We start from the raw sequence: 20,037 nt of genomic DNA on the forward strand, positions 1-20,037 counted from the left end.
AAGTCTGTGAGTCTCTTTCTACTTTGTAACTAAGCTCATTTCTATCATTTCTGTTTGGATTCCACATATAATTTTTATTGGAGTATAATTGCTTTACAATTTCATATTATTTTCTCCTGTACAACAAAGTGAATCTGCTCTATGTGAACATATATCCCTTCCCTCTTGAACCTCCCTCCCACCCCACCCCTTCCCACCCATTTGGTCGTCACGGAGCACTCAGCTGATCTCCCTGATCTTACCTTTTTCTACACAGGCCCAAGAAAAATGGGCTGCTTTAGACTGCTAGTAACACATGCTGCTTTGGCTTCTCAGACACTTTCTTGTGTACTGCTAGATGTTATAGTAAAAAAAAAAAATTGTTTTTGAAAAAGTTGACATGGATGCTATAATTCTCCTAAGTTAAGAAACTGAGTGTGTGAAGTAGAAAGAATCAGGTTTACAAGAACAAAGTTCTGCTTTATAAGATATAGGTAAGAGTTCACATTCTGCTGCTATGAAAAAGTCACTTTCCTGGAGAAACCTGTACCTCATCTGCCAAATCAAGTTATTATCATACATTCCACAATGGCATCTGAAATTAAATGAGATTCATGTCAAGAACTTGGTGAAAAATGAAAATCAAGACAAAATTATTTCTAGAACCTATTACATTGTCTACTGTAAATTTAGGGTTTTTATGTATTTGATAAGTGAATGAATAAATGGAAGGGTAGAAATAGGAGTTTTCTCATCTTGTGCTTTACATAAATACACCCAGATTTCTGTGGCCTCAGAAGGTTTGTGAGATGTCAGTTTAGGGAGTAAATCTGATCTTAATAGGGATGGAATTGTTATGTAGTTAGAATAGGAAAAAGGAGTCCTCGATGGCGGTGGCTAAAAGACAAAGAAGGGAAAAGCCTGTGAAAATAGATCAAAGGAAGGTCTTAGGACCTAGGAGTGAGGACCTCAGGTAAAACAAACAACCCTCCTGTCTAGCCTAATTTACATGGGGCTGGCTCAGGAAAAAACATATAAAAAGAGGAGCCAGAATTGAGCTGGGGATTTCTCTTCTCTTCTCCTCTTTCGGGTCACCTACCCTCACACCTCGAGGATGTATTTGCCTTTGCTTGCCAATAAAACTGAGCTGTAACACGGGGTCTGTCCGTTGCTTCACATTTTTCCTGTGGCAAGACAGAACTGAGGAAATTACACATTCCTCCAACAGAATAAGAAATCAAAAAGTCAGTTCAGTTTAGTTCAGTCACTCAGTCGTGTTCGACTATTTTTGACCCCATGGATGGCAGCACCACAGGCCTCCCTGTCCATCACCAACTCCTGGAGTTTACCCAAACTCATGTCCATTAAGTGATGCCATCCAACCATCTCATCCTCTGTTGACCCCTTCTTCTCCCACCTTCAATCTTTCCCAGCATCAGGGTCTTTTCCAATGAGTCAGTTATTTGCATCAGGTGGCCAAAGTATTGGAGTTTCAGATTCAGCATCAGTCCTTCCAATGAATATTCAGGACTGATTTTCTTTAGGATGGACTGGTTGGATCTCCTTGAAGTCCAAGAGACTCTCAAGAGTGTTCTCCAACACCACAGTTCAAAAGCATCAGTTCTTCAGTGCTAAACTTTCTTTATGGGCCAAGTCTCACATCCATACAGGACAACTGGAAAAACCATAGCTTCAACTAGACGGACCTTTGTTGGTAAAGTAATGTCTCTGCTCTTTAATATGTTGTCTAGGTTGGTCACAACTTTTCTTCCAAGGAGCAAATGTCTTTTAATTTCATGGCTGCAGTCACCATCTACAGTGATTTTGGAGCCCCCCCCAAAATAATGTCTCTCACTGTGTCCCCATCTATTTGTCATGAAGTGATGGGACCAAATGCCATGATCTTTGTTTTTTGAATGCTGAATTTTAAGCCAGATTTTTCACTCTCCTCTTTCACTTTTATCAACAGGCTCTTTAGTTCCTCTTTGCTTTCTGCCATAAGGGTGGTGTCATCTGCATATCTAAGGTTCTTGATATTTCTCCCGGCAATCTTGATTCCAGCTTGTGTTGGAAATAAAAGAGTAAGTAGGAGTTCCTCTAGGAATAGTACACGGATAGTTCTGGAGTTACAGGTAGGATGGTAGTTTAACTACTGAAAGTTTTATAAATAATCCATTACATTCTTTTATAGTTGCACCTTATTTTTTGCTAAAAGGAACTTAGGACTCATTATACATATATAGACTTTTAATTTGAGTCTGTTAATTTACTAAGTGAACTATGAATAAAGAGTTCTATGTTTTTTTCCCCAAATAATACTTTTGGAAACAAGTTTTTGATGACACACAGAAAAATTGGTTGTGTGGTCATTTAAAATGGGTCAGAACTAAACATGCAAGTGCAATGGCAACTTGGCCTTTAATCTGCTCCTAGAATGAAAATATAGTATGTAAAGGAGACTGGGGTGATCTTGAGTGGCCTTGGCCTGCAAAGGCTGGGAGCAGGGCTCTCCAGCCGGAGATTGAGGCTGGGTGGTGGTGGTGAAAGCATCAGATCCTAGACACTAGACAAGTGGTCTTGGCCTTGGCTCTTTGGCTTTGCAGAAATGAATTCCCACAAAGATGGAAAGTAGTGGAATAAGTCAAGTATTTATTATGAGGAAAAAGTATAGTACGTGTGGATACACACAAGGGCAAACTCAGAGGGAGAGTGCCTGGTCATGCCCTCATGCAGTTTGAATCACTTTGATGGGGCATTTCTTCTGGCTTTCCTTTGGCCAATCACTTTGATTTGCCTGGTTTGACTGTGATATTTGATATATTTGATATATATTTGATATATCTCAGAATCCTCCCATGTATATACGTGCATCATTAACCAAAATGGATATTATCAAAAAGGCATACAGGTAGGGAACATCCCTTGACATAATGCCCCTCTGGCCTCCAAAGAGCCTTTTATGTGCATGTGTTGTCAGGGAGGTCTCTTGACTTCAGGAATGAGAGGTTTGTGGTCTGGGCCAGGCCCAGCCTCCTGCCTTAATTGTCCTGCTAATCTCATCTTGGAGTTTCAGTCCATAGGGAATGAATCTCCAATTGCTTTACCTTGGCAGATAGGGGGTGGTCCTCCTGCCTCAGGAGGTGCCCTGGATAGGCCTGCATCTTTAGTCACCAGTGTTATTCCTGGAATGGGCATTTCTAAGTTCTAAATGTGTATAGCCTACCAGAGCATTTCAGTTTCCCTAAGTTTTCTTTTACATATGTTTTTAAACCCTTTGTTCCTAAATATGTTGTTAGTCTAGTTCTTCAGAGCATAGTAATGATACAACTGGAGTTTCAATGAAAGCAACTTTTTTGAAGTTCCCTAGCTCATCGTTTTTGTCAAATGTCCTAAGAAATATCACTGTTAGAAGACTTGGGTTTGATGCAAGCATTGTCATGTGATTGCTCTATCAGTTTGATTGTTCACAGGACTTAGTAGGAGTCAACACATGGCACATGCTATTCAATACACATTATTTTTATTCTTTTTTGAGGGTAAAGGACTATTAAGGAGAGAAAAAGGATTAGCTTTCAACTAAGTTTAATTAAGTATCACCTAAAAACACAGTAAGTGAAAAAGAATATCAATATAACTATTGAATGAAATTTTCATTTATTTATATGTTACTTTTCAATTAGGTGGTCTAATGAAGTCAAAGAATTTTTGTGATTCTCTCCCTAACTCTTCAAATGTAGTTCCTAGATCAACAAAATTAGCATCAACCCCAGATTGCTAGAAATTCAGAATCTTGGACCCCATCTCAGATCACCTGAATCAGGAACTGCATTTTAATATAACTAGGAGAATTAATGCACATAAAGTTTTCTGACTTTGTCCTTTTTTGATGTGTACCACAGACTAACTTCTTTTACTTTACAGGTAAGGAAATTGAGACTTAGAAAAGTCAAACAACAGCCTTAAAGGTCATGGCCAGTTAATGCCAGAAGTAGAATTAGCTGGGGCCCAGATGTTCTTTCCTTTACACCCATTAGCAATCTAGTGGATGTACCCCTTATCCTGTTGTGTTCCATGGGCCTGTTTCAGAAGTTTCTACAGGGCAGTGACTGGGATAACAATTTGGAGATGACTTATTTCTTTGAAACAAGACAGAAGATTTTGCTATTCCAATCAGCCAAGACACACTGCTCCAGGGGGAATGAATAGCAAGTGCAAACAGTATGCAACAGAAAGATTTAAGGCAAGTAAGGGTTGTAGCCAGGTAAAATCACCACAGACATGGAGTTCAATACAGAGTTCCCTTCGTTGCATGAAGATGTAGCAAGTCTTTCGAAGAGACTTGCAGTGGTTGGCAATTCTTGGCCTGCCCAATATTTCTCTTTGCAGTGCCATTCATTGAGAGAAACAAGGGATTTCAGCCTGTGACTGCATAGCTAAACCCTCTTCTTTGCCAAGTGATTAGAGAGCAGTGTGGGACTGCTTACTTTAAATGCCTTAATAGAATGAAATCAGGGATGTCATCCCTCTTTTTAAAATGCTGATATCCATAGAGAGATGTAAATCTAATATTTTGACATATTGAAATTAACAGCTACAATGGTTATTCACTGGTTATTTGCATATGACTATTTCATGTCCTGGGACCTTTTTAAAAGCTTAAAGCATCTCCTGGGGAAAATTGGAAGCTCAAGGAAATGGAATTCAGGAAATAGATGAGTTCTCTCCTGTATTTCAGTGCTTTTTACTATAGAATGAGATAATTTACTTATAGAAAATGTTTCTAGATTTATTATTAATTAATTTGTGCATTCATTTATTTTCATTTCACAGTTTTTCTCCAAAGGAATTTAAGCAGCTTCTAGGATCAAATTCATTAGAAGATAACAAATAGAATAGTTGAGGAATTAGGGTCTAAAGAAAAATGAAGCTGATAAAATAAAATAAAGTATGCCTGGGGGCAAATGGGCTTCCATGGTGGTTCAGACGGTAAAGAATCACTTGCAATGTAGGAGTGAAAGTGAAGTTGCTCAGTCATTTCTGATTCTTTGCGACCCTGTGGACTGTAGCCCACCAAGGTCCTCTGTCCATGGGATTCTCCAGACAAGAATACTGGAGTGGGTTGCCATTTCCTTCTCCAGAGAATCTTCCCGACCCAGGGATCAAACCCAGGTCTCCCGCATTGCAGGCAGAGGCTTTAACCTCTGAGCCACCACCTGTGTTCAATTCTTGGACTAGGAAGATCCCCTGGAGAAGCGAATGTCTACCCACTCCAATCTTCTTGCCTGAAGAATGCGAGCCTGGGGGGCTACAGTCCATAGGACTGCAAAGAGTTGGACACGACTGAGTGACTAACACATGGGGCAACACCCCAAATGCTTACTATTATACATTAAATCAAATTGAAATGTAAATGTTTTTCAGCTCCTTATAATCATGAAAAAATAATATATAGTCAGTAAGAGGATTAAAGTTATCTGTAGCAAAAAAGATGCTTAAACTCAAACATTTCCTGATCCTTAGCTAGAAAGTTTTATAATTTTTTTCTATTAAAAAAAACAACAACAACAAAAAAAAACCTTTAAGATCCAGGTGTTTTGTCTCACATCATACAACTTTCTGAATAGGCAGGTTTCATATAATTAACTTTCATTTTAAAATTTGCCAAAAGATAAAATTTAGACACAAAATTGATATACAAAATGAAAAATATAACAATTTTTGAAGTGCTAGAAATTTTTATTGGTATAGTTAAGACTTTTACTACTAAAAATAGATAATATATGTTAATTTACAAATTAGCTATGAGGAGGTACTGATATGTGGCTCACAGTCTGTATAAGGAGAAAAGATATATTGAAGATACACATGGCAATGAGAAAAACAAGTATAAAGCAAAGCATCAGACCTAGCTACCTATGCAATGTGAACACATTCTTTAGGGCACTTAGGTGACATGCAGCCATTAATTGGCTAGTTGGCTTTCACATGCTGTCAATTAATCTTTAAAACCATTAAAGCCTAGCATGGCACTGGAGGAAAGCAATCACAATAATCTTTCAAACTGGGAAACAAAGATTATTCTACTAATTAGCATCTTCTCTTTGCTGAAAGCAACTGAAATCTATGTTGGCATAAGCATGGAATTTTTAGCAGTCCTGCAAGGGTCTTCTTTCAATTGTTTCTATATTTTATTTCAACATTTTCCTCTCATTTGATCTCTTCTTAAACATGTTTTGCTTTGTTTAGTTTTGTTCCTAGTACAACATATTTTTTTTTTTTTTTTTTTTTGTCTGCTAATAAGAAATGTAATGATTGCTGGGGGATCTTCTTGAAAAGTATATAGATACTAGAAACTCTGTAGATGTTCTAAAAATTTATATAAAATTCTCTAGTGTATGTACAAGTACTACTTCATTCTTTAAACATTTATTACATGATTATTATGTATAAAGTGTGAAAGTAAACCTAGACAGGTGGCCACCATCCTCAGCTTGATTTCTAGTTGAGAAGGTCACCATGAGACAAGTGATCATTTAACCACAAGCATACTAATTGAAGAATTGATGCTTACATGTTGTGGTGCTGGAGAAGACTCTTGAGAGTCCCTTGCACTGGAAGATCAAACCAGTCAATCCTAAAGGAAATCAACCCTGAATATTCATTGGAAGGACTGATGCTGAAGCTCCAATACTGTGACCATCTGATGTGAAGAGCCAACTCATTGGAAAAAACCCTGATGCTGGAAAAGATTGAAGGCCAAAGGAGAAGGCAGAGGATAAGATGTTTAGATAGCATCACTAACTCAAGGGACATGGATTTGACCAAACTCTGGGAGATGGTGAGGGGCAAGAAAGCCTGGAATGCTACAGTCCATGGGGCCACGAAGAGTTGGATATGACTTAGTGACTAAACAGCAATAGCAGCAAATACTAAGTGTAGTGAAGGTGAAGGAAGTGCTATGGGAACATGTCGCTAAGTGCAAGTAGGGAAACTTTTCTTTAGGAAGTGCTTGCTGAGCTGGGATCTGATGGATGAGGAGGGTGCAACAATGAGAGAGAGAAGAGTGAGAGGGAAGAATTTGGAACTAGGTCGGGGAGATGACGCAGTATTTTTGAAGTTGCTGAGAAGGAACATTTCATGTTCAAGCGCCTGAAGGGAGACTGATAGACTGTAGGTACAGTGTCTCAGTAAAAAGAAAAGAAGGGCTTCCCTGGTGGCTCAGTGGTAAAGAATCTGCCTGCCAATGCAGGAGACACAGGTTGGATCCCTGGTCTGGGAATATCCCACAAGCTGTGGAGCAGCTAAGTCTGCGCACCACAACTATTGAGCCCGTGCTCTGGAGCTCAACGGCCACAACTACTGAACCCACATGAACTGCAGTCTGCGCTCCACAACAGAAGAAGCCACGGCAATGAGAAGCCTGCACACAACTAGAGAGGAGCCCCCACTCACCGCAACGAGAGGAAAACCCCTGCAGCAATGAAGGGCCAGTGCAGCCAAAATAAGTAAATAAATAAAATTATTTTAAAATAAAGGAAAAGGAAAGAAATCATCCCACTGATTGCAGCCCAATTCATTGTAGATTTTCCACTAAAGAAAGCAAAACCTAATGATAAGTGCTTGCCTGGAGCTCATATAGCCGGACCCTGCTGACAAGGCCACGGGCCCAGATTTTCAGCTCTTATGCTTGTGTGCTTGCCCTGATCTATACAATCTACCCAGGACTGCTCCTTGAATTTACCAAAGCTCTTTTATTTCCTCCCCTTCTCTATACACAGAACATCGTTAGTCTAAAATTATAATTAGACAAATTGTACCTGCCTCAAGGAGTGTGAAAAACACTTGGCTCAGTAAGAAGTGTGTAAAGAGGGCAGTGTCCCACTCACTGCAGCGTGTATTTCTGTAAGTACAGTAATTTGGAGGGAAGGAAAAGAGCCTAAGAGCTAAGGCTTTATCCTACCTTCTATAATAATAGCCAATATATGATGGCTGCTAAAATCTCAATTAACAGGATGAGGCAGAGAGAAACGCTAATCAATTTCATCAAAAGGCCTGTTTTGTATCAAGATTAGCAAGACTAGCTCTCCAGTAGGAGAGAGCTGGGGTCCTGTGTATGCAGGCCACCAAGTCACACTGCCCGCTGGCACATGGGATCATTTGGAAGTGGTCCTGCTCTGGCATGAGGTTGGTGTAGCTTTTTAATGCTTGTCATTTCAGAAACAGCAGCTCATAGTTGTATAATCATAAGTGCAGAGCCTACAAACTAGGCCTTCATAGAGTGTGCTGCATTAAAAAAATGATTCAACTCTTTAAGCCTGATACCACATTTCAGGTAGTAGAGATTGTTAAGTAACTGTTTTTTTTTTTTTTTTTTTTCGTTAACAAAAGACAATCTAATAATGAAATCACCGAGTTACATAAAAATTGACTTTTTCCCTTTTTTTTTTAATTGCTGTTTTTGTAGTTTTTAATGAAAGAGAGACACAATGAAAAGCTTTCTCTCCACCTGAGTTTTTATGGAGAGTAAGTCAGTCAGTAACGCTCATATAACTGTAGAGAGAATCAGGTAATGTTTTGTTCAAAGACTTTATCCCAGGATGTGCTTCACATTGAAATGTTGAAGTTAGTAAGGGTAATTTATAGGTCCTTAATGATGATTTTGGGGGTAACATGTCAAAACACAAATATGAAAATAAAAGGAAGTTACATATTTGAATATTATATAGCAGTTTGAAACAGTGGTATGCAACTATATGGATGAACATTAGCAACATAATGGTAAATGAAAAAAGGTTTTGAAAAATTAAATACTGCATGCTAAAGTTAAAAATTAAAACATATTAATTATATATATATAAAATGAAATACATAAAAATAGATGCCAGGTAAAGATGAATAATGGCTGCCCACTCCAGTATTCTTGCCTGGAGAATTCCATGGATGGAGGAGCCTGGTGGGCTACAGTCCATGGGACTACAAAGAAACACTACTGAGCAACTCACTTTCAAAGATGAACATGGTATTCAGGATAATGGTTAATTTGGGTTAGAGAAAAGAGCACTAGGATGATGGGGAAACCATATTGTTAGACTTTCGTTGATGCCAAATACTAGTTGTTCCCTTGGATCGTGGATTCTCAGGTATTTATTTCCTTTTTTTAAACACAATCAAACATATATAGTAGATTGATTCTAAAAAAAAATGTCCTGAGTTTTTCCTCACTTTCTATTCCTGCCTCTTGCAGTGATTTTGTAATTGCACTCTGCAGAAGTGAGGGAGAAAGATTCCAGAAATAACAGACATTCCTGACCCTGACTGGTCATTTTAATTGTTCCTTTGAAGGAAGAAGAGATTTACAAACATGGCCAACCTGTCATACACAACTGGAAAAGCAACATACAGCATTGTGGGAGATCTACAGAGCCTCAGATCACCAGTAAACTTCCACTTGAGAAAAGCCTGTGTAGAAATAAAGTACAAACATTCCAAATTATGAAGTTTTCTCAGATTACATGCTTTACATTTCAAAGCTGTGTGGCACTTTAAAGATTAGGATTTATTGTGTGAAAGTGGTGTAGAGCATGGCAGAGGGAGTGAGCCAGAATTGCATGGTGTTGGGAAAGGCTTTTTAACAAATGCATAATTTTGATATGTGTATTTGTATTATATCACAGGTCTTCAAACAGTCAATCCTGGTCTCCCAGCTCATAATGATTTTTTTTTTTTTACAATTCTAACAGAGGGTCTTTTGTGGGGGAAAAATCATCTTGCGCATATTAAAAAATTTACCTAATTGGTATACAACATGGTGTGGTGCTTGGTTATTTGCAGTTTTGGAAATCTCTGTTCCCCATGGATTTCTTATTACAGCTAGTTCAATATCCGTCTTTCACTGTACTAGTCAGTGCTTTTACCACTAGTGCCTTCTTTCTTCAGCAATAATCATATAATTTTTAGGCTTTGGATTTCTATCTTAAAGTATTATGCTTTCTAGGGATATGTGCATTTTACTAAGAAATCTTTGAACAATGGCCTTGGTCAACATACCTTTTGCTAATTAAATTTCAGAGAAATTGGCATCTATATGCTGCTTGTTTCAAGTTAGCCTATAAACTGACTTGGGATGTGATGTTATAGTTGGGGTGCTTATAAATCGTGTTGTTTCTATTTGTATTGAAATAGTAGCATTGTTTCTGAAATAACATGTAGAATTTTTATTTCAGTATCCAAACTGGCCTCAGAGCTGCAGTATTCAATAGGAAGACACATTGTTTTGGCAAGGATCCAAGAGAGAAAGATAATAACTCATTCTGTTAGATCCCTACTGCTGGTTCAACTAAACATAAATTCAGCTAAATTATCTATGCTGATGGAGGGTAAAAGTGACCTAAGTGATCAAAAACTTGAAAGGGAAAAAAGATTGCCTGAATAATACAGAGACAATCTTTTTAAAACAAATGTTTAAAATTACTCTACTTCTTTCAGAATTCAATACTGATTTTCTTCTCTCTTGGAACTGGTTAGATGAGGACTTAAGCATTTTGCACAATGAAAAATCATAGTATTAACAGAGAAAAAAATAAAAAACACCATTAATAAGGTGGCTCTGTGGTCAAGAATCCATCTATAATATAAGAAATGAGGGTTTGATCCCTGGGTCAGGGAGATTCCCCCAGAGAAGGAAATGGCAAGCCATTACAGTATTCTTGCCTAGGAAATCCTTTGGACAGAGGGGGCCTGGTGGGCTATAATCCACGGGATCACAGAAGAGTTCGACATGATACAGCAATTAAACAATAACAGCAAAAGTCTATTGAACACCTAATTTTGTCATATATATATCTATAAATAAGATATGATTATGTCTACTTTGCTTTTTCAGGGTTTGTGTATGTGGATTTCTTACTAGGGTAAAGGCTAATAAAATTTATCCATCTTAAATATTTAAACAAAATCATTGAGCAGCTATATTTTCTTTACATATGAACATCTGTATACTATTGTAACACATTTATTTAAAAAATTCAAATAATATTAAAAAGTTATAACGATGGGTGATAAAAAAGACTTGTAATAAAAAATTATAATCATCTGCCTTTCTCCTTTCACAAATCTAGAGTCCTTCTCCACAGATAAAACTACTTTGTAATCATTTAGTTATTTTCTTGAATGCTTTTTAAACAAAAATTTAAAAAATGAAACTATTTTACTCTTTCTGTGTTTGTATTTTGAGAAGTGTATTAGGTTTTTTATTAGGCATATGGTTAGGTGGCATCACTAACTCAACGGGCATGAATTTGACCAAATCCCAGGAGATAGTGGAGGACAGAGGAGACTGGCATGTTAGAGTCCATGGGGTCACAAACAGTAGGACATGACTTCAGTTCAGTTCAGTCACAGTTGTGTCTGACTCTTTGTGACCACGTGGACTGCAGCATGCCAGGCCTCCCTATCCATCACTAGCTCCTGGAGCTTGCTCAAACTCATGTCCACTTGAGTCAGTGGTGCCTTTCAACAATCTCATCCTCTGTTATCCCCTTCTCTTCCTGTCTTCAATCTTGCCCAGCATCAGGGTCTTTTCCAATGAGTAAGCTCTTCTCATCAGGTGGCCAAAGTATTGGAATTTCCGCTTCAGCATCAGTCCTTTCAATGAATATTCAGGACTGATTTCCTTTAGGATTGACTGGTTTGATCTCCTTGCAGTCCAAAGGACTCTCAAGAGTCTGCTCCAACACCACAATTTAAAAGCATCAATCCTTTGGCACTCAGCTTGCTTTATGGTTCAACTCTTGCATCCATACATGACTACTGGAAAAATCAGGGCCTTGACTAGATGAGCCTTTGTTGGCAAAGTTTTTCTTCCAAGGAGCAAGCATCTTTTAATTTCATGGCTGCAGTCACCATCTGCAATGATTTGGGGGCCCAAGAAAGTCTGCCACTGTTTCCCCATCTATTTGGCCTGAAGTGATGGGACTGGACGCCATGATCTTTGTTTTTTGAATCTTGAGTTTAAGCCAGCTTTTTCACTTTCCTCTTTCACTTTCATCAAGGGGCTCTTTAGTTCCTCTTCACTTTCTGGCACAAGGGTGGTGTTATCTGCATATCTAAGGTTATTGATATTTCTCCAAGCAATTTTGATTCCAGCTTGTGTTTTATCCAGCACGGCATTTCATATGAAGTTCTTTGCATAAACAGGCTTCAATATACAGCCTTGATGTACTCCTTTACAGTTTTGAACCAGTCATTGTTCCATGTCTGATTCTAACTATTGCTTCTAGATCTGCATATAGTTTCTCAGGAGGCAGATAAGGGGTAACCCCATCTCTTGAAGAAGTTTCCATAGTTTGTTGCCATCCACACAGTCAAGGACTTTGGCCTGTCAATAAAGCAGAAGTAGATGCTTTTCTGGAATTCTCTTGCCTTTTCTATGATCCAATGCATGTTGGCAATTTGATTTCTGGTTCCTCTGCCTTTTCTAAATCCATCTTGAGCATCTGGAATTTCTCAGTTCATATACGGTTGAAGCCCAATTTGGAGAATTTTAAGCATTACTTTGCTAGCGTGTGAGATGAGTGTAACTGTGCGATAGTTTGAACATTATTTGGCACTGCCTTTCTTTGTTATTAGAATAAAAACTGACCTTTTCCAGTCCTGTGGCCTCTGCTGAGTTTTCCAAATTTGCTGGCATATTGAGTGCAGCACTTTTACAGTGTCATCATTTAGGATTTGAAATAGCTCAACTGGAATTCCATTACCTTCACTAGCTTTGTTTGTAGTGATGCTTCTTAAGGCCCACTTGACTTTGCGTTCCAGGATGTCTGGCTCTGGGTGAGTGATCACACCATTGTGTTTATCTGGGTAATTAAGATCTTTTCTTGAGTAGTTCTTCTGTATATTCTTGCGACCTCTTCTGAATACCTTTTGCTTTTGTTACATACATATAATTTCTGCCCTTTATTGTGCCCATCGTTGCATGAAATGTTCCATTGGTATCTCTAATTTTCTTGAAGATATCTCTAGTTTGCCATTGCATTGTTTTTTCTATATTTGCATTGATCGCTGAAGAAGGCTTTTTTATCTCTCCTTGCTATTCTTTGGAACTGCATTCAGATGGGCATATCTTTCCTTTTCTCCATTACCATCTGCTTCTCTCATCTTTTCAGCTATTTGTAAGGCCTACTCAGACACCATTTTGCCTTTTTGCATTTCTTTTTCTTGCAGATGACTATAGCTCTCATAGTCAAAAGGGTCCGAAATGCAGTACTTGGGGGGTACAATCTCAAAAATGACAGAATGATCTTTATTTGTTTCCAAAGAAAATCATTCAGTATCACAGTAAGCCAAGTCTATGCCCCAATGGCTAGTGCCAAAGAAGCTGAAGCTGAATGGTTCTATGATGACCTACAAGACCTTCTATAACTAACACTAAAAAAGGTGTCCTTTTCATCATAGGGGACTGGAATGCAAAAGTAGGAAGTCAAGAGATACCTGGAGTAACAGGCAAGTTTGGTCTTGGAGTACAAAATGAAACAGGACAAAGGCTAACAGAGTTTTGCCAAGAGAATACACAGGTCATAACAAACACCCTCTTCCAACAATAGAAGAGATGACTCTACACATGGACATCACTGAATATACTAAAATTAGATTAATTGTATTCTTTGCAGCCGAAGATGGAGAAGCTTGTACAGTCAGAAAAACAGGACTGGGAGCTGACTGTGGCTCAGATCATGAGCTCCTTATTGCAAAATTCAGACTTAAATTGAAGAAAGTAGGGAAAAGCACTAGACCATTCAGATATGACCTAAATCAAGTCCCTTATGATTATACATGACTTAGCAACTAACAATAATAATAAAGTAGTTCAAAATGAACTATCCTCAAATTTAGTAGCCCAAAACAACAAACATGTGTTATTTCACAGTTTCTGGAAGTCAGGCATCCAGAAGCCCATATAGCTGGTTGGTTTTGCTCAGCATCTCTCATGAAGGTGCCATTGAGATATTAAGTGGGGCTGCATCATTTGAAGCTTCATTTGGGGTTGGACAACAAATTCTAAGAAGCCTCATTCAGGCGGCTGTTGGAGAGAAGTTTCAGTTCTTTGCCACATGGGACACTTCAAGGATCCTCAAAACTTTGTGTATCCTCAAGCATGGCAGCTGATTACCCCTAGAGCATACACACAGGCACAGGTATTTTTGAGTTAAAAGGATAATGTAACCTTTTGTAACCTCATCTTGTGCATGACATACTATAATTTCTGTCCCATTCTATTGGTCATATAGACAGACATCAGTCCACAGCAAGAGGGAGTTATCTGAGGGAATGGACACCAAGAGGCAGAGCCACTGGAGTTCCTCAAAAGGGCTGAATATCACAATTTGTAGCACTCTATCCCTTTGAGTCTTCTGCTGCTCCCAGTTTCTCTTAGTTAATCAGATTACCCAATGTGGTAATAGCAAAATTTTATTTAGATCAAAGCTCAGCTTATATCATATGGCTATTAGAGGTATATTTTGAGACTTCACATGTCTGAGAATTTATATCCTAACTCAGTTTGTCAGGGCATAAAATTCTAGGATGAAAATAATTTTTCCCACAGAATTTCAAACACATGGCTCAATTTTTGTTTATCTCTTGTGGTTGCTTTTAGAAAGTGAGACACCATTCCTATTCCCAGTTTTTATATATTTATTTCTGGAAAACTTTAAGGCTTTCTCTTTATTTGTGGTGTTTTGAAATTTTTCAGTGGTATACCTCGTAAGGTTGCAGTACAGAATGCCCCATTAAATTTGAATTTCAGATAAATGATAAATACATTTCTCACAGAAGTGTGTCCCAAACATTGCATGTAACATATTATACTACAAATCATTGTTATACTTAAAATTTTATGACCCATCTTGCATTTTTATTTGCTGGATTTGTCAAACCTAATATCTCAGAGTGATCCATCCTTCCTCCTTCCTTCTCTCCTTTCTTTCCTTCCCTCTCTGCCTCCTTATCTACCCGACTCTCCTATCTGTCTATTGGTCTTTTTCCATCTCTCTATCTTCTTTCAACTGTGTGGAAAACCTTGCTGTTCAGTTTGGGGAGATGAAATAAAGATTACTTCTAAAATATCTTCTCCTCCTTGTTCTTAGTTAAGTGCCTGACACACATGCTCTCTTCTGGGGAGACGGAGGAGCATTCTTCTGGTTGTATGTGATGGAGATGGGACCTGGTTACAAATTTTCCTTATTTAGATTTTTTGGCCTAAATGGTCTTGCTTCAGTTACATCACAACTACTATCTTGTCTGATACCTACCCCATGGCTCTAACTTACACACATTTCAACGGGTGTGTGTCCTGAATTGGCTTGTATGTTTTGTCATTTTATGCAGGATTTTAGCTTTTAAAACTTAAGGTTAATATTGCTGAGTTAAGACTATATTCTTTTCTTTTTCTGAAGTTTTCTGCCTTTACTTACTTCTTATGTTAGTTTGAGGTCATCTAAGAGGCAGACACCAAGATTGTTTAGATACGTCAGATATATTACTCCTCATAGGAAATGCCTGTGAGAAAAAAACAATAGAGATACCTGATGGTGGCTGGGAGATCTGTCAGGGCAGTTTGCAGTTTTGATATTTTGACGGAGTGAGGAAAGGAAGAAAAATTGAGTGGAGGAGTTTTAACAATACAATTCAGAGAATTCAGTAAAGTTGCTGAAATTGATCAAGCTAAAGTCACCTCTCAAAGAAGTCCACATCTCCCAGGACCTGACCTGTTTTAGTATTCCTGCAAAGCTTACTCCTTGGCCAGGAGCAGCTTAAGGTGGCCTCAGTGTAGATGCAGTAGTATATTTCAGAGTGAAATAGATGAGCTGCTGGTCATTTATGCTCCCCACAGTAGAAGATCTGAGAGGTGTGTTTTCATGGCAATTATATTCCTCCTCTTCCATTCACTCTATCCTTATGGTTTGTGATTATAGTTAGCACCCCCCCACATATATGTTTTAGCACAGAATTTCACAGAAACATACACCACAAAAACATACAGATATGTGTATATGTATATATATATATATATATATATATATATATATACACACACACACACACACACACACACACACACACAAACACACATAGAGGCTAATGCTGGAGAAGGAAATGGCAACCCACTCCAGTATTCTTGCCTAGAGAAACCTGTGGACAGAGGAGTCTGGTGGGCTGCTATCCATAGGGTCACACAGAGTCAGACACGACTGAAGTGACTTAGCATGCATGCATGCGTTGGAGAAGGAAGTGGCAACCCACTTCAGTGTTCTTGCCTGGAGAATCCCAGGGACGGGGGAGCCTGGTGGGCTTCTGTTTATGGGGTTGCACAGAGTTGGACATGACTGAAGTGACTTAGCAGCAGCAGCAGAGACTAATACATAGAAAAAAATATATATATATATATGAATACATATATATGAATATGTATATATGTGTGTGTGTGTGTGTATATATATATATATATATATATATATATATATATATGATCATGAACTCATTTTTGCAAAATGCAGACTTAAATTGAAGAAAGTAGAGAAAACCACTAGGCCATAAAGGTATGACTTAAATTGGATCCCTTAAGATTATACAGTGGCAGTGACAAACAGATTCAGAAAATTAGATCTAATTGACAAAGTGCCTGAAGAACTAAGGATGGAGGTTTGTAGTATTGTACAGGAGGCAATGATCAAAATCATCCACAAGAAAAAGAAATTCAGAGAGGCAAAATTGTAGTTTGAGGAGACCTTACAAACAGCTGAGAAAAGAAGAGATGCAAAAGGCAAAGGAGAAAAGATAAATTATACCCATCTGAATTCTGAGTTCCAAAGAATAGGAAGGAGAGATAAGAAACTCTTCCCAAGTGATCAATGCAAATAAGTAGAGGAAAACAATAGAATGGGAAAAACTAGAGATCTCTTTAAGAAAATTAGAGATACTAAGGGGATATTTCATGCAAAGATGGGCACAATAAAGAAAATGTATGGACCTAACAGAAACAGAATATATTAAGAAGAGGTGGAAAAGATAAACAGAATAACTATACAAAAGAGATCTTAATGACCTGGATAACCATGATGATGTGATCACTGACCTAGAGCTAGACATCCTGGAGTATGAAGTCAAGTGGGCCTTAGGAAATATCACTACGAGCAAAGCTAATCAATGTGATGGAGTTCCAGCTGAACTATTTCAAATCCCAAAAGATGATGCTGTGAAAGCGCTGCATGAGATATGCCAGTTTTCAAATTTGGAAAATTCAGCAGTGGCCACAGCAGTGGAAAAGGTCAGTTTTCATTCCAATCCCAAAGAAAGTCAATGCCAAAGAATATTCAAGCTACCACACAATTGCAATCATCTCACACACTAGCAAAGTAATGCTCAAAATTCTCCAAACTGGGCTTCAATAGTATGTGAACTGAGAAATTCCAGATGCTCAAGCTGGATTTAGAAAAGTCAGAAGAACTGGGGATCAAATTGACAACATCTGTTGGATCATAGAAAAAGCTAGATAATTCCAGAAAAATATCCATTTCTCCTTAATTGACTACTCTAAAGCATTTGACTGTGTTTAGTTCAGTTCAGTTACTCAATCATCTCCAACTCTTTGCAACCCCATGGACTGCAGCACGCCAGGTTCCCCTGTCCATCACCAATTCCCAGAGCTTACTCAAACTCATGTCCATCGAGTAGGTGATGCCATCCAACCATCTCATCCTCTGTTGTCCCCTTCACCTCCCTCCTTCAATCTTTCCCAACATAAGGGTCTTTTCGAATGAGTCAGTTCTTCCCATCAGGTGGCCAAACTATTGGAGTTTCAGCTTCAGCATCAGTCCTTCCAATGAACACTCAGGGCTGATTTCCTGTAGGATGGACGGGTTGCATCTCCTTGCAGCCCAAGGGACTCTCGAGTCTTCTCCAACACCACAGTTTGAAAGCATCAGTTCTCTGGTGCTCAGCTTTCTTTATAGTCCAAGTCTCACATCCATACATGACTATTGGAAAAACCATAGCTTTGACTAAATGGACCTTTGTTGGCAAAGAAAAGTCTCTGCTTTTTAATTTGCTGTCTAGGTTGGTCATAGCTTTTCTTCCAAGGAGCAAGTGTTTTTAATTTCATGGCTGCAGTCACCATCTACAGTGACTTTGGAGCCCCCAAAATAAAGTTTGTCACTGTTTGCATTGTTTCCCCTTCGATTTCCCATGAAGTGATGGGACCTGATGCCATGCTCTTAGTTTTCTGAATGTTGAGTTTTAAGCCAACTTTTTCACTCTCCTCTTTCACTTTCATCAAGAGGCTCTTTAGTTCTTCTTCCCTTTCTGCCAAAAGTGTGGTGTCATCTGCATATATGAGGTTAATAACATTTCTCCTGCCAATTTTGACCAGCTTGTGCTTCATTAAGCCTGGCATTTTGCATGATATATTCTGCATATAAGTTAAACAAGCAGGGTGACAATATACAACTTTGACATACTCCTTTCCCTATTTGGGACCAGTCTGTTGATCCATGTCCAATTCTAACTGTTGTTTCTTGACCTGCATATAGATTTATTGTGAGGGAGGTAAGGTTGTCTGGTATTCCCATATCTTGAAGAATTTTCTAGATTGTTGTGATCCACACAGTCAAAGGCTTTGGTGTAGTCAACAAAGCAGAAATAGACGTTTTTCTGGAACTCTCTTGCTTTTTCGATGATCCAGTGGATGTTGGCAATTTGATCTCTGATTCCTCTGCCTTTACTAAATCCACCTTGAATATCTGGAATTTCACAGCTTGTGTACTGTTTTGAGCAAGAATTTTGAGCATTATTTTGCTAGTGTGTGAGATAAGTGCAACTGTGCAGTAGTTTGAACATTCTTTGGCATTGCCTTTCTTTGGGATTGGAATGAAAACTGACCTTTTCCAGTGACTTTGACTGTGTTGATCACAATGAACTATGAAAAATTCTTAAAGTGATGGGAATACCAGACAACCTTACTTGCCTCCTCAGAAACCTGTATCAGGTCAAGAAGCAGCAGTTAGAACCAGACATGGAACAATAGACTGGTTCCAAATTGGGAAAGGAATACATCAAGGCTGTATATTGTCACCCTGCTTATTTAGCTTATATGTAGAGTACATCATGTGAAATCCTGGGTTGAATGAAGCACAAACTGGAATCAGTGTTGACAGAAGAAATATCAATAACCTTAGATATGCAGATGACATCAGCCTTGTCGCAGAAATCGAAGAGGAACTAAAGAACCTTTTGATGAAGTTGAAAGAAGAGAGTGAAAAAACTGGCTTAAATGTCAACATTCTAGCTGTGGGGCGGGATCCCACGCCTGTACGGACGGTGGTGGCCCAAGAGGGTCATATTTAGCGGGGGAAAAGGCATTCCAGGTCCCATCCGACAAGATCAAAGCTGCAAGAGAATAGACAGTGAGGCACAGAGAGATGGAAGGATCTTGGATTTGACTGACGATACTTGGTGAGAAGACAAGCTGCCTTATGAGGATGTTGCAATACCACTGAATGAGCTCCCTGAACCTGAACAGGACAATGGAGGCACCACAGAGTCTGTTAAAGAACAAGAGATGAAGTGGACAGACTTGGCCTTACAATACCTCCATCAGAATGTTCCCCCCGAGGGAAACTGACACCTGGCTCCTTGTTCATTGACGGATTTTTTTTTTAAATGCAGATACAAAACATTTTCTTTCTGTCTCCTAACAAATCTTTTAGTGATAGATCCATGCTCAAAAATATACAATTAATTTTGTGGCAGCAAAATGCAATGTGAAAATACTCAAATCAGATTGAGAAGTTGATGTCAGTTTCTTAGGGATGTAGAATATCTGGCCCTTTGAACCTAAAGTTCTTCATTGACTAGCTTGTGTTTGAACATGGTTCATTAAACATTTGCCTTTAATTCTGGAAAAAAAAAGTCAACATTCAAAAAATGAAGATCATAGAATCTGGTACCATCACTTCATGGCAAATACATGGGGAAATAATGGGACAGTAACATACTTTATTTTCT

General features: G+C 38.5%; 1 pseudogene; it reads left to right on the forward strand.

Moving 5' to 3' along the window:
* The first annotated feature begins 866 nt into the window (after positions 1 to 866).
* On the forward strand, positions 867 to 19,658 carry LOC136148604 (anaphase-promoting complex subunit 13 pseudogene; annotated as a pseudogene).
* The last annotated feature ends 379 nt before the right edge of the window (positions 19,659 to 20,037 follow it).

Source organism: Muntiacus reevesi, chromosome 1 (assembly GCF_963930625.1).
Source record: "Muntiacus reevesi chromosome 1, mMunRee1.1, whole genome shotgun sequence".
In the NCBI taxonomy this organism is placed as follows: Eukaryota; Metazoa; Chordata; class Mammalia; order Artiodactyla; family Cervidae; genus Muntiacus; species Muntiacus reevesi.